Genomic DNA, 15,150 nt, shown 5'->3' on the forward strand with positions numbered 1-15,150 from the left:
TACATTTTTCTCCATAACATTTATTTTAGCTCTTTAGTCTCACCTGTTGAGCTGTAGACCATGTAACAGCATGAAGGGAGGTGGACATTTACTCACATGATTGAATCTGGTGGGATCTTATGTATTAACATTTGATAATGCTAATCAAATGGTGAAGACAATAACTTGAAGGTAATTCCAAAAGTGCAACTGAATTTATACATTGATTATGGTGTACATGTGTACATGTGTGTGTGTATGTGTGTGTATGTGTGTGTGTGTGTGTGTGTGTGTGTGTGTGTGTACGTGTGTGTGTGTGTGTGTGTGTGTGTGTGTGTGTGTGTGTGTGTCTGTATCTGACTTTTGTTCCTCATTATTATGGTTCACATTCAGTCTGTTGATTTCGTATTGACTTAACTCCAAAGCAGAGTATACAGCTGAGAGGTGAGGATGACAATGTTGTGATGAAAATAAATAAAGGAAGTGTTCTGTACCTGCCCTGTACAGAAAATGTATTTAAGATAAATGCTGAAATTTCACTCAGTACAGAATGTAATATTTTCGGGCTTTCACATGCTTTATTTCACATTGCTATTAGAATACAGTATGTTTAACTTCCTGTTTACCTTTAGTTCTCTCTTTCTCTCTCTCTCTCTCTCCCACACACACACACACACACACACACACACACACACACACACACACACACACACACACACAAACATCCTATCCAACTGAGAGTGAGTGGAATATTTTATGAGCATTTTGATTTTGAATAAAACACGAAACTTTTTCTTCATGTTTCATAGTACTCCTATGAGAGGTATATTACAGTTTAAAACAAATAAATTCACTATAAATTTCGGAGATGTGAGTTACCACAAAGGTATAAAAAAGAAAAAAGCCTAGTTTTCACTAGTCGTTCTTTTTTTAGATTCACTACTGTCAAAAGAATAGGTCATTTTTTGAGCTTTGGTTCTTACCATTTATATGTACAAACACCAAGAAACGACTGCTGCAGATAATCAAAGATTTAGCTCAACAATCATACATATTTTGCACACATAATAATAGATTTATAACATTTATTCAAAATGCAACCAAAACAGCACAGTAAGGTATCGATATGTCACAGTATTCAAACAACATCACCTTCTTCTAGTTTCACATATTTCCCTTCGTACCTGCAACAGGTACAGTAATTCTCCATTGCTGTTATGAATAAACAAATGGTGAGAACACAACAAATAGTGTAATATTAGATGTTTCGAAATCAGATGCAAGCACAAACAAACAGCTTCATCCCGACATCACATGACATTCACTGTTTAATGTTAACAACTTGCATAGAATGCTATACTTACTCCAGAGATATTTCTGCTCTGTGGTGTACATCAAGTGAGCTCACATGAGCTCACTGTGTGCAACCCTGCGCCACAAGCGTAAATATTTGGAACAGCACACTGGTTCATGTCGCCCAATTGCACAATACTCGCAGAATATTCAGGGCGTGAATCCGCTGCTGTACACTAGACAACAACAATGCACAAAACTCAAGGGGGACGTCTAGTTCCTTGTACTGTCATTCAATTGCATTAAAGGCTACCAAGAGCACATGACTCCTATTTGTTAAGTAACTGTGGTTTTTTGTGTAGCTTTCATGGAAATATGTTATTACTCTTCTGAATTCTCCACTCAACTCTTCATTTTATGGGACTTGGTTGCACAAACGTATGTTAATCTAAATTTACGCTTATACAGCTTTTTGCACCTGGACAACGAGTTATTTTACCTATTGCCCTAGCAACGTCTGTAACCTTTACAATGAGGACAGAAAGACGACAACGACGAAAAGCCAGATGTTTTTGGTCTCAATCCTGGCTGGAAAGAAGAGATGAAGGCAGTCGCATATATTCTCTATTAATGAAGGAACTGAGTTCCGACGATCCACAGGCATTTTGCAACCTCTTGAGAATGGACATTGATTTTTTTTTTTTTTTTTTTTTTTGGCAAGTTGTTGTTAACGGTACAGGAAGGAATTCGCTAGTGTGATACAGTAATGTAGGAGGCTGTTTCACGTAGTTAGAAGCAAGAATTAAGCTATTTTTTTATTCATTTTTCGATCAGGCTCTGTCACTGACTATAGCCAGTTTCTCCTTCCTGGTATGCTTAATTAAAGCAAATACAAATCGAAAAATCACATATGTAAAGTTACAATTCATGAGTATTTACTTGGAAACAAAAGACTACCATCGCATGTTCTTATGATACAGCAGTTCACAAAGATCACATAAACACCTTTCCTCATTATATTCTTGGATTGATGCATAACAGTTGTTTGGTTCATTCTATTTCTAGAATACAAAGCAGTGAGTACAAATACCTTGCACAAAAGAAAGACTGTTGGCAAAAAATTATTTTATTTAATTACTGCATTTATGAATATGTAGTCACTGTAAAGCACACAAAAGCTCAAATCTAAAACCTGAAGTTAGATTTTAGCCACATGTCAACAGTAACATTAACCATAAACAATAACAAGCAGAAAACACACACTGAGTATCCCTTCCTGCACATGCACATGTTATTGCCATCTAGCGCACATATATGGATTCACAGGACATTATTATAACTGCATACAGATAATATGTCTTCTAATTCTCTTAGTCCCACCTGCCAGCTAGCAGTTGACAGACTTGTTTAATTTTTTGTGGAATGCTGCGTAATACCCCTTATGGGGGGATGTGACTGATTTTGGTCCACAACATTCGATTTTTCAAAACCATTATTTTCTGGATCTACACAGTTTAATCTATGTTTTGTGTGAATTTTATCGTAATAGCAGATTTACAAATGCCTTTAAATTGTTAAACTGATTAACTCTGCGCTGGTGGCCACTCCCACCTTTTCCAGCATTTGGGAAACTGCTTGCTTCAGCAGAATTTTTGTCAGTCTGAGGGCTATTTTCTTTCGATATCTTTGGCTGACATATATATCTTCACCTGAAAACTTTCTTGCAGGTGGTTTATTTACGTTTTGACAATACTAACACATATTAATAGGTGGAAGGTTGAATTCGCAAAATTTTACGTCGAAATCAAGATTTATGCATAATGGGTTGTGGAAAACTGTTTTTAGGAAACGGAGGTTTGATGGAAATCGGTTTACCAACAAAAAAGAGGAAGCAGCTCGAAATGACAAACATGAACTCTCAGCTTCAACATCGAAACTTGGGACAGGAGAATTGCACAGGTGCATGAATGATGTTGATATGGATTCCACTGGATTCAGATTTGTTGATTTAGAGCTTCTCTGCCAGGCTACAAAGTTTTCATATCCATGTGTTAGCTGTAAAAATACGGAATGCATTACTGTTGTTGAGGAAAGAAGAGTGGGAATAGCTTGTGATTTTGAATTAATTTGTAATTCACGTGGCTATGAATTTGTATTTTTAACCTTAAAAAAAAAACGGACACTGGACACTCGTACCTATGAAGGCAATTTTAGGTTGGCATATGCTCTGAGATGCTTTGGACAGGGCAGTGAAGGAGGTGATTTATTGTGTGGTTTTCTGAACATGCCTCCACCTTGTGCAAGGTTTAAAAAAATAAATAAATAAATGTCTGATGTTGTATGTGATACTGCCAAAGTTTCTATGAAGAAAGACGTGAAGGAATTGGTGGAAATAAACCAAAAAGAAGTAGATCCTGGGGTAGATATTCATGACAGTGAATCCCCAACAAATGTGGCTACCTGTGTGTGTCGGTAGATGGGACCTGGATGAAAAGGGGTCACACATCTCTGTATGGAGTTGCATCTGTTATTTGTATTTACTCATGTAAATTTTTAAATGTAGAAATTATGTCTAAATACTGCCACTGGTGTGCAAGAAGGAAAATGTCCAACAATGAAGACAGTGAGAAACTGTGGCAAGAAAAGCATGCAGTAGAATGCTCTAAAAATTATAATGGCTGAAGTGGGGGCTGCAGTTGTGAGGATGTTTTCCATATCTGAGTACCAGTATGGTGTTAGAAATACTAAATACCTTGGTGATGGGGACTCCTCCTCATTCAAAGTTGGAACAGATCAAAATCTCTAAGGTGTTGGCCACATTCAAAAGAGGCTTGCTGAAAGAGAAGACGGTCGTGTGAAACCCAGTTCGCGCTATTCGTCCACGAGATTCAGAGGGCCATAGACACGGGTTCACAGGTAGATCCCGTGTTTCTTGACATCCGCAAGGCGTTCGATACAGTTCCCCACAGTCGTTTAATGAACAAAGTAAGAGCATATGGACTATCAGACCAATTGTGTGACTGGATTGAAGAGTTCCTAGATAACAGAACGCAGCATGTCATTCTCAATGGAGAGGTCTTCCGAAGTAAGAGTGATTTCAGGTGTGCCGTAGGGGAGTGTCATAGGACCGTTGCTATTCACAATATATATAAATGACCTTGTGGATGACATCGGAAGTTCACTGAGACTTTTTGCAGATGATGCTGTGGTGTATTGAGAGGTTGTAACAATGGAAAATTGTACTGAAATGCAGGAGGATCTGCAGCGAATTGACGCGTGGTGCAGGGAATGGCAATTGAATCGGAATGTAGACAAGTGTAATGTGCTGCGAATACATAGAAAGATAGATCCCTTATCATTTAGCTACAAAATAGCAGATCAGCAAATAGAAACAGTTAATTCCATAAATTATCTGGGAGTACGCATTAGGAGTGATTTAAAATGGAATGATCATATAAAGTTGACCGTCTGTAAAGCAGATGCTAGACTGAGATTCATTGGAAGAATTCTAAGGAAGTGCAATCCGAAAACAAAGGAAGTAGGTTACAGTACGCTTGTTCGCCCACTGCTTGAACACTGCTCAGCAGTGTGGGATCCATACCAAATAGGGTTGATAGAAGAGATAGAGAAGATCCAACGAAGAGCAGCGCACTTCGCTACAGGATCATTTAGTAATCGCGAAAGCGCTATGGAGATGATAGATAAACTCTGCAGGAGAGACGCTCAGTAGCTCGGTATGGGCTTTTGTTAAAGTTTAGAGAACCGAAGAGTCAAGCAGTATATTGCTCCCTCCTACGTATAACTCGCGAAGAGACCATGAGGACAAAATCAGAGAGATTAGAGCCCACACAGAAGCATACCGACAATCCTTCTTTCCACGAACAATACGAGACTGGAATAGAAGGGAGAACCGGTAGATGTACTCAGGGTTCCCTCCGCCACACACCGTCAGGTGGCTTGCGGAGTATGGATGTAGATGTAGATGTACTTGAGGATGGAAAACCACTAGGAGGAAAAGGCAGGCTTACTTTGAAAGAAACTGATTCTCTTCAGTTATTTTATGGGAGAGCTATCAGGAAAAACACACATAATTTAGAGGCAATGAAGCATGCTGTGTGGGCAGTTTTTTTCTACTAACTATCCATTGACCAAACACCAATGCACAATCTGTGTCTGAAAGACGATTGGTGTAAGTTCAGTCACAGAAGTGAGAAGTATTCACGTGAACACTCATACCATAACCTGTCATGAATGCAATTAAGCTGAAATTCAGGTTTCTTGCAAACCCTGATTTATTGAGGAAGTGTCTTCACGGAAATAGACAAAATGCAAATGAAAGCCTCAATAATTTAATTTGGATTAGATGCTCAAAAAGGACATTATGTGGACTTTCAACTATTCAAAGTAGGTGTCTATGATGCAGTACCATGTTACAATAACGGAAATAAAGGCAGAATTGAAGTGCTGAGGAGAGTTGGTATAGATCCTGGTGTGTTTATGACAAAAACAGTTTACACCATCGACGAGAACAGGTTCAACAAGTTAACAGATTAGTGCAAATAAAGGCCAGGCAGATTCGAAGAAGAGAGAAGAGAAACCCAGAGGATGAGGAGTATCAGTTTGAAGGATTTTAAAATTGAGATAAGCTTATTATGTGTAGAAGTATGAGAAAATGTCTTTGAACCTCATTTTCTCTGTTTTACATTTTTTACGTTATTGGAAGCCTTTTCTCAAAAAGTATATGCGCTAATGCCATGAAATTTTCAGGAACTGTTCGCAACATGTTACTGTCTTCCTGAAACTAAAAAATACGAGATCCTGCACTTACATTCCGATTTTTAGCTGATTGTATGTAGAAAAAATTAATTTTGGATGCACAAAATTAAAAACTCCGTTGATGATACAATTTGTACCATAAATTAATAACTGTAGTACAGTGGCCTTATAACCTTCTCAGGCCACTACAGTACAAATGTCAGATTAGAATTTGAGTTATGGCTTTTTATAAAAAAGAAATAAACAAAATTAAAAATTCAGATTTCTGGCAAAATGTTAATCCTGCATATTTTATTATATTCTTTCCGTTAAACACAGCTCTTTTTCTTTACAAATGCAAAATTTTAGATTTGTACATTAATAAATATAGCTGTAATGATTTTTTAAATAAATGTTTACATTTCCCATTATATCCCCCCTTCAGAAGTAATAGGATCATAGAAAAATTTGACTTATAGCTCTGAAATTTGTACCATTTTATTCATTTTCCTTTGTTTTAAAACATACGTTATTTGACCACATTAATAAACATGTTAACATTACCCAAACAAGCGTTTTCTAATTCCGTAAAATTGAAAATTCGAAGTTTCTTTATTGAAAAAAATATGTCATCTATACACTATTTGTTAATGTGTGTATCGAATTTCATATGGTATTCCAGACTGAATTTAATTATTTACAAAATGTTGTAAATCATACTGTGAAGCAATTAATATTAATAATGTAAGGGATATTATATATTTTTCGTTTAATATAACATTTAATTTAGTTGAAGTTTATGTTTATAAAACTATACAAGACATGTATTATCAGTATATAATTAAACAAAAGTATTCATTTCCCTTGATATGGTAATTTACTTCAGTAAAGATGAATTATTGAAATAGAATTACCAAAGATCTAGAATGAGAATGAGGAGCAGATTGCTGTATGCACGTATACTTCATTGAGCAGATGTGCTCAGGTGACAAAGTGGCAGAGACATACTCATTTCATGTGTAATTGTCCAATAAGACATTGAAAACCATAATACAGCAAGTTCTACTTCACTGACTTTGCTTGGTATGAGCGCATTCAGTGAAGTGTAATGTTGTACTTGTCAGATTCCAACAAGCATCTTTCAGTGTTTTATTATTTGGCAATTAAATGTTTTGCATCAAGATAGAAGCATATTTATGCCACTTTGTTGCTTGTTGATATTCATATGAATGAAACTGGTTGTGGATGAACAAATACACCTAATATGGCAGATCATGTGGCTTTTCCTAGCATTCATGTTAATCAGATGGGAAGGCACAATTTGATCAAACATTAATTCCCTTCAAATTGTTTAAGTGTGGTGTAGCATATATCCCATCAATAACTTTTTTCTATGTGGCAAGTAAGGGGCAGAAAAAAGGAGCTTGGCAAACAAATGTTATGCAGCCATAGCACAAGGACTTAGACATACTATGTACTCATTCCTATGAGCACAGAAGAAATTAAAGAGAAGGTTGCTTCTGATTTTAAGAATTTTGATGTTCATAAAATACGTATGGGCCCACATGCATATTGTGTGCTTTCTGAACAGATTAAAAAAATGTTGCTTGTACTCAGATTAACAAATGGTGGATGGATTGTGTGTTATCAGTAGATAAAAAGGAGGAAAAGTTAACTGTTTATTTGTGCATTCTTGTGTGCCAAATAAATGTACTGTTCCAAGAGAACGTCATACCTTTCAAATTAAACCCCACAACAGCTACTGGACGAATCAGTGGTCTATCAGAGGAAGATGAGTGAAAAGCATCATAGACTATATTTCAAAAAATATGTTGACATACCAATAATCTACCAATATTGTTTGAGAGATCTTAAGTTATATCATCTAAAAGTGGATTTATGTAACTGCAATTTGACCATTATAATGTTTTTCTTGTTGAAGGTGAGTAGAAGCTTTCTGATTGCAAAGATACTCAAATAATACATTGTTCAATAGTAATGGCTACAGCAATATTTAATTAACAGTATTAGTTAATACTGAGCATGTGTTATTGCAGCATGTGTTACAGCATTTTCACAGTTACCTGTGGAAGGCCTTTTCTGAATTTAAGTGTGTAACTCTAATAATGTTATAAACTGTAACAGAAAAATAATAATGATTTGATATAATTATTTTGTTCTTGACATCTAAGGTTCCATTACAACTTGTTACCAAGCGCGAATTCCTCCATATAATGCTGGATGCTGCACTTACCAGTAAATTAAATTTATTTTATTATATTCCCACTGGAATATCATTATAGCATTATAGCACTTATTAACAAATAATACATCACAAACCTACAAGTTTTTCAAAACAAAAAATTGCGATATTGACATTTTAAGAATAAAAAATTGGTTTAGAAATTTAGCATTCATACTCACTGCTTATAACATCGAAGGTATGAGATAATTACAAGCTGCAACAGGACTCCAAATTCTAGAAAATATTTTTCAATCGATTTCCTATTTAAAAAGGGAGGAGGCTGTTTCTTTTTGCAACTTGCATATCTGAGGAAATGTCCAAAAACCTGTTCATGGAATTTCCTTGACTTGTGTGGTTGAACTATAACCACTTCTAAGAGGTGATCTAAGGGTAGACCTCGAGTTCAACACACCAAAAATATGTTTATGAAATTGATGAATCTCCTTTCGCATTCTTTATGCTGGATATATCTCAGAGCTTGGGCAGTACATCGTCAAAATAGCTGTGCAATTATTCTAACGTCCACTCATATGCATGTAATCTTCCCATATGTAATATGTGATCAAAGGATCACTTTTCTGACACTGCAGAAGATCCTCTATGACAGTTTTCGTAAATACAGTACCGACAGGCAGGACGATTCCATCGTCATCAAACTGATTTCTTAATAATTTTATCAAATGTGGTACATCGTAAAAAAAAAACATTTTCCTTGTATTATCCACAAGGTTCAAAAATATGTCTTAGTTGTGGATGCCTATACCAAGTTGTTTCGACACTTTTGAATTTTTCGTTCCCATATCACATGTAACAGCTACAACACGAACGTCAACCACTTCAAGTTCTGCAGTGATTGTTGGCAATAATGTGGTTGTCATTGAAACATGTTACGTAATATATCGACCGCTTCCATTCTGAAAACTGAAGACAATGGCTACTTGGACGTTCTTTTATGATCCATGTACGGCATCATCAGATGAATCATAGCTGACACGACTGTCAATGTTCATTTCATCAAATCTTAGAAAAGCGATGACCTCAAATTGTGTAAACACTGATGACCTAGCGTTATTTAAAATTAGCACTTCCTTTAAAGTGCCTGGTTGACACTTAAACTGTTTTGTCCTTGTTTGGAGCGTTGATCAACATGGCAAAGGATAGTTCTTTCTTCTTAGATAAGTATATCCTTTTGAAGACAAACCTCTCAAAGTAAGGGTTTTTTCAGTGTCTTTGGAATTTCACTTTACATTTTTTCTCTTCACTAGACACCGAATTTTTTCTTGGACCAGATACTGAGACATTATAGCTTTAATCTCCTTACTTACTCTTCCCGTATTCTTACTAGCAGAAATATATGTTTTGAGAGGTACATCCAGTTTCTTAACCTTCTTCATAGATGCAATTTTTCGCTCCAGCAAAGCGTTTCAGCTCTTCACAATAACTAGTCCTTTCTTCAGGTCCTTAAATTCTTGTTCTTTGCTTATAACAATCGGATCAGAAGCAATTTTTGAATTAATTGATTTTCCCAGTTTTTTATTCTTGGGGGACAGAACTTCCAATGTTTTGAAAGCCTCTTCTGCACTGCTCTGATGTTGCTATGACATCCTCTTTGTGTTATATTGTCTTTGGTGTTGTCAGAACATGCAGTGGGAGGTTTATTGCCATGACAGTTTGGTATTTCCTGAAAAGGAATTACATCTGATTTCTGAAACTTTCTTGTTGGTAAACCCAACAACTTGTTTTACATGTCCAGTTTGTAATCTTGTAGACGAAAATGTTCAGAACGTGTCCTTGCATATTTATATTAATTTTCCCCTCTTGTTTACAACAAGACAACCATTCACATTGGAGTTCTAAGTGTTGCGGAAACAGATGGCAAAGAACGTCCTCAGTTCTACACCTAAAGTTACTGCACTTAACAACAGAACAGTACGACGTCTTTCACTTGGATAATACTGCGAACAACTTGCAATATTACAAAAGGTACCACTTCATACTGGAATACGCCATAGGCCACGAACTACATTCAAGGAAGCGAGAACACAGTACCGATAACAGCGTGAGTCCTGTGGACACGGCGTAGTAGCTGCGAGGCCAACGAGAAACACATATTGTGGCGCATATGTCATCTGCTGACCTTTACATGACCAGGAAAGGCCGAACTGTTGGGTCAACACATTATTGCCAAAACAGACCACAAAATAAACTTGATCAGTTTCGTGATCAACAATAACTACCAAGCGGAATGAATGATCAATACTCTGATAGACACAAGAAGAGGAGTTGTTTGTAACTTGGCAGCTCAACCTCTTAAAGTGTCCTGACCATGAAGTCACAGTTGTTATTTACATCTCATTAACAAGAATTATACATAATTTGTTATGTGAATCTTCATCTTTCTTATCACTAAGGAACAGATATAAGCAACCAGACATCTGCATAATTCAGTACTTTTTCAAAATTCGGACCTGGATATAAAATATCTTCTGTGGTTTGCATCTATCCTGTTACTGGATGTGTGAACTTCTGGCAGTATCGTAGCTCTTTTTGCATAACATAATAGACTATTAGCTACAGTTTCGCAAAACACAATATAATGAAGGTACCAAACATAATTCACTTCAGGATCGTATCACCCACATACACTCACCTTGATTAAGAAGCCACCTGCTGATACATGACCCATAGGAATGTAGATAGAGTTGCACAGAGGGAAAAATTGTCAGTAGGGTTACTATTAATCTTCTGCATCTAACAAAATCCTTTAGTAAATAATGTACAGAGAGCCAAAACATGTTGCATGTGCTAACTAATGTAAACCAGTGGCCTACGTAAGTGATGCATCTAAGGAAACAGAATTATTTTTGTGCTGGTGTAAGCAGTCGCCAGCACACAGGTTGGTTGAAATGAAATGGCTCTGAGCACTATGGGGCTCAACTTCTGAGGTCATCAGTCCCCTCGAACTTAGAACTACTTAAACCTAACTAACCTATGGACATCACACACACCCATGCCCGAGGCAGGATTCGAACCTGCGACCAAAGCGGTCTCGTGGTTCCAGACTGTAGCACCTAGAACTGCATGGCCACTCCGGCCGGCCACACAGGTTGGCCAAGATGTAGTGTGAAGATCAATAGTAGGCACTCGATAAAGTGCACTATCATGAGAGAGGCCAGAGACAGACTCATAAGCAAGACGCTGCCAATGCCCTCTCAACAGCAAGTATTTAGGCCACCGCCACTGATTGGAGGGCCTCAATCACTAACACAGTCACTGATGCAGTAACTCACACTCCAGTTTGACGTCTGTCAGTTCACGTCACAGGCTAAGACAGTACATAGCGACCACAATAGTATAATAGCAAGAGTACCAATGTTGTCTGCAAGAGAACTATTATGGATCAGCTTGTACCACAACACGTGGACTCTATTAAAGTTAAGTATCTGCAATCTGTTCATGTAAATGAAGAATCGTGTTAATCCATGTGTGCATTTGTGTTGTAGAAAGAGGATACCAGCTAACCATTATAACATCATCTCCCTTGATTCCTATGGTACAGGACACTACAGTGGCAGCGAGGACTCTACAGTGGCGAGGGGGACACTACAATTTTTAACTACACAACACTAAACTAATTAGCTGAGTGTTCTAGACAATATTACATAATTCTCAACTCACATTGAATGTATTCTTCAATATTGGAAAGTATACAGTGTTCAGCACTCCTTATATGAAAAAGGGGGGGAGGGGGAGCATAGTAAGAAAAGCACTCTAAAAATACATAACTGAAAGTAAACATGTTGTGGATTGGATATGCATACAGTATCAATTTATTCTCAAAACACAGTATGGCAATTAGGTACAAGCATACAGTAAACAATTTTATATCTGCCTGTGTGGATAAACACTTAAATTTCTTTTCTTGATTTGCCTTTAATATCTGTGGTTTTGTCATTGCACATTTTCTCAAAATTATTTACGAGAATTTTGGCTGTACATAACATATATATATTCTAATTTACATGACAGCAAACATTTACAATTAGCATCAACGACTGCAGAGTTAATTAGTCTTCTGAAACTTAGATTGTTCGCAACTGTCAGCTGCTTTCCACTTGCTATGAACTGCTGCAGGTACTTCTCCAATAATAACGATACCATGTGCCATACCAGCGCTACAGTAAAGTCTGTCTCCTCAGAGGACAAGGTTAGTCAACCACTGTTCAGCCCTTTTACAAAATCATAAGAAGAGTACATTTCATTGTCTCCATCTAATTGCAACCATACAATGCATTATCACATGTACACTTCTGTAAAGTTTTCATAACCTCCAATGTAAGTTAAAACATGTGGAGTATCAAAGGTTATGTCATCTAATTTGATAGTGTCTTCCCAAAAAAGACCTACAGACTACAAGCCAGGCGATCAGCAAAAAACCATGGCTCACCAAGGGCATAAAAATATCAGCCAGAGAAAAAGAAAACTGTATACAATATCCAGAAAATCTAGTGATCCTCCCCAGCTTAACTATTATAGGACATACTGTAAATTTTTAACAAAAGTAATTAGTAAATCAAAGAGTATATGCATAACTTCTGAAATTAGCTGTTTAAATAATAAAATCAGAACGATTTGGAATATAATAAAGAGTGAAACAGGAACTTCACCATCTGACAATGTAAGAACTGCTGTCCTAAAAATCAATGTTTCAAAAATAGTTGATTCTAAATAGATAGTAAGCACATTTAAGAACCACTTTTTAACTGTCACTTCTCGAATAGGTTGCAATTGTACCTAAGTGAAGCTGCAGATGCTCTGAAACTTAACCTCCCTGAAATTTCTAATAATGTAAATGTATCACCCATAACTGTTAGTCAAATAAAAAAAATAGTACACTCACTAAAAAATAAAACATCTTGAGGTATATATAACATCTCCAGAAAGCTGTTAAAAGCCTACAGTAATAAAGTACTTGTAGTATTTGCTCACATTTGCAATACAACTCTTTGTCATTGTGAGACCTCTTCACAAGTCAGGCGATGCTACAGATGTCGTGAATTATCGTCCTGTCTCTGTGTTAACAACATTTTCAAAGGTTCTTGAAAAAGCAGTGTAAAACAGGATTGTGCCCCACTTAGATAACGATAATATTATTAACGACAAAAAGATTGGTTTGCAAAAGGGATTCTGACAGAGCGAGCCATATACTCACTCACAAATGATACCTTGGAGTCTATTAACAGTAAGAAGTCACCAGTTGGTGTCTTCTGTGACCTTTCCAAGCTTTTGATTGTGTAAAAGCACGAGGTACTCTTAGAGAAGGTGTATCATTATTGAATCAAAGAGCCTATAGGTAATTGCTTAAAAATCATATCTCAAAGATAGGAAACAAAAGGTGGTCCTACATGGCTGCAACAAAGGATCTCTTAACACTTTGCTCTCTGCATGTCTCGTACAAATTTATTCGCTTTTGCCGTCCGCACGTCACGTGCAAATTTATTCGCCTGGCGCCGACAGCGCTAATTCGGATTACTTGGCTTGTCGCTGGCCATGCTTGACATTATCAGCACATTACAAATTGTTACGTTTTACTAATCTCATCGTTAATTTTCATAAGTTCGCAATCCTGTTCCCCTATTTTCATGAAATTTCGAAAATATACATACGTAAATAAATAAAAAATTTGTTTGTTTCATATATTTGTTTATTTGCATTGTCTTTGGTACTTAGTACTCCTCTTTCATATGATATGCAGCAAAACAGTCTCCAAGATGTAACGCAACGCCGCAAGACTTGCACATTGTTTGTTGTTCTCCTTTTTTGTTTTTGGAACATACATGGCAGTTCCTTCGTTTTCGTATATTCGTTTCAGAAGTAAGTATTAGTCGGTGTTGCTGTATGTGACTGGAATGTCTGTCAACTGGATCAGGATGAGAAGTACGTGATGTAGTGACAATCTCCAAGCTTTGCTCAGAAGCAGGTACATGGTCTTTTATCCATGAACCAGACACTTTCAACAAAAAATCGTGAAATCGGAGACTCTTGGGTTCTGTATTGAAATATTGATATGTATGGAATGCATTAAATAATGCGCAATTAAAGAGGTAAATGCAAATCTTTCTTGACTATTTTAAAGTTTTTCTGTATATAGGGTAATAACGCAAATATTGGTCTGCCTGATCCACTCCTTTTATGTATTTGTTGTAGTCAAATACATTTATAGTGTAATTGCTTTTTCTACATTCTCTTTAAGTGTCAAAGTGGCATTATGTATTGTAGAGATCATTTGTATCGTTTTAGTTTCTGAAGCTCTCCATACCTGTGTGAGTACTTCACCTTTCTGTTGATGACATACTTCTAACACATTGACTTTTGCGCATTTTAATTCGCTAGTTCGCAGTATTGTTCCACAAACTCCAATGTTCTTTTACAGTAACTTCTCTGAAGTTCTACACTGTTATAATAATTATCCATGGAGAGGTGATGCCACTTTCCATAAAAAGGTGTCTATAGTTCTGTCACTGATTCTGCTAAAGGATGTCCAGCGCTGGAATATATCATGAACGAGGAAAAGTATCCCCTACTCGAATCACACAGCGTCCAAATGAGTATGACATATTTCGTAATTTTTATTGGATTGTTAACTTTAAATTTTAACCGTCCATGCCATGATATCATCTATTGAGATGTTTGGATTTAGATTATAAGTTTCTTTAAACGTTTTGGAAAAATAATCAACTACTAATTGCACTTTGAAAATCTGGTCGCCATTATTCGGTTTAGTGTTATTGTCAGAAAAATGTAGAAGTGATAATATTTGTCTGAATCGGTTATGGGACATCGTTTTGTGGAATGTTGTTGTGTCTATCAACGGATTC

Source organism: Schistocerca serialis, chromosome 1, assembly GCF_023864345.2.
Source record: "Schistocerca serialis cubense isolate TAMUIC-IGC-003099 chromosome 1, iqSchSeri2.2, whole genome shotgun sequence".
In the NCBI taxonomy this organism is placed as follows: domain Eukaryota; kingdom Metazoa; phylum Arthropoda; class Insecta; order Orthoptera; family Acrididae; genus Schistocerca; species Schistocerca serialis.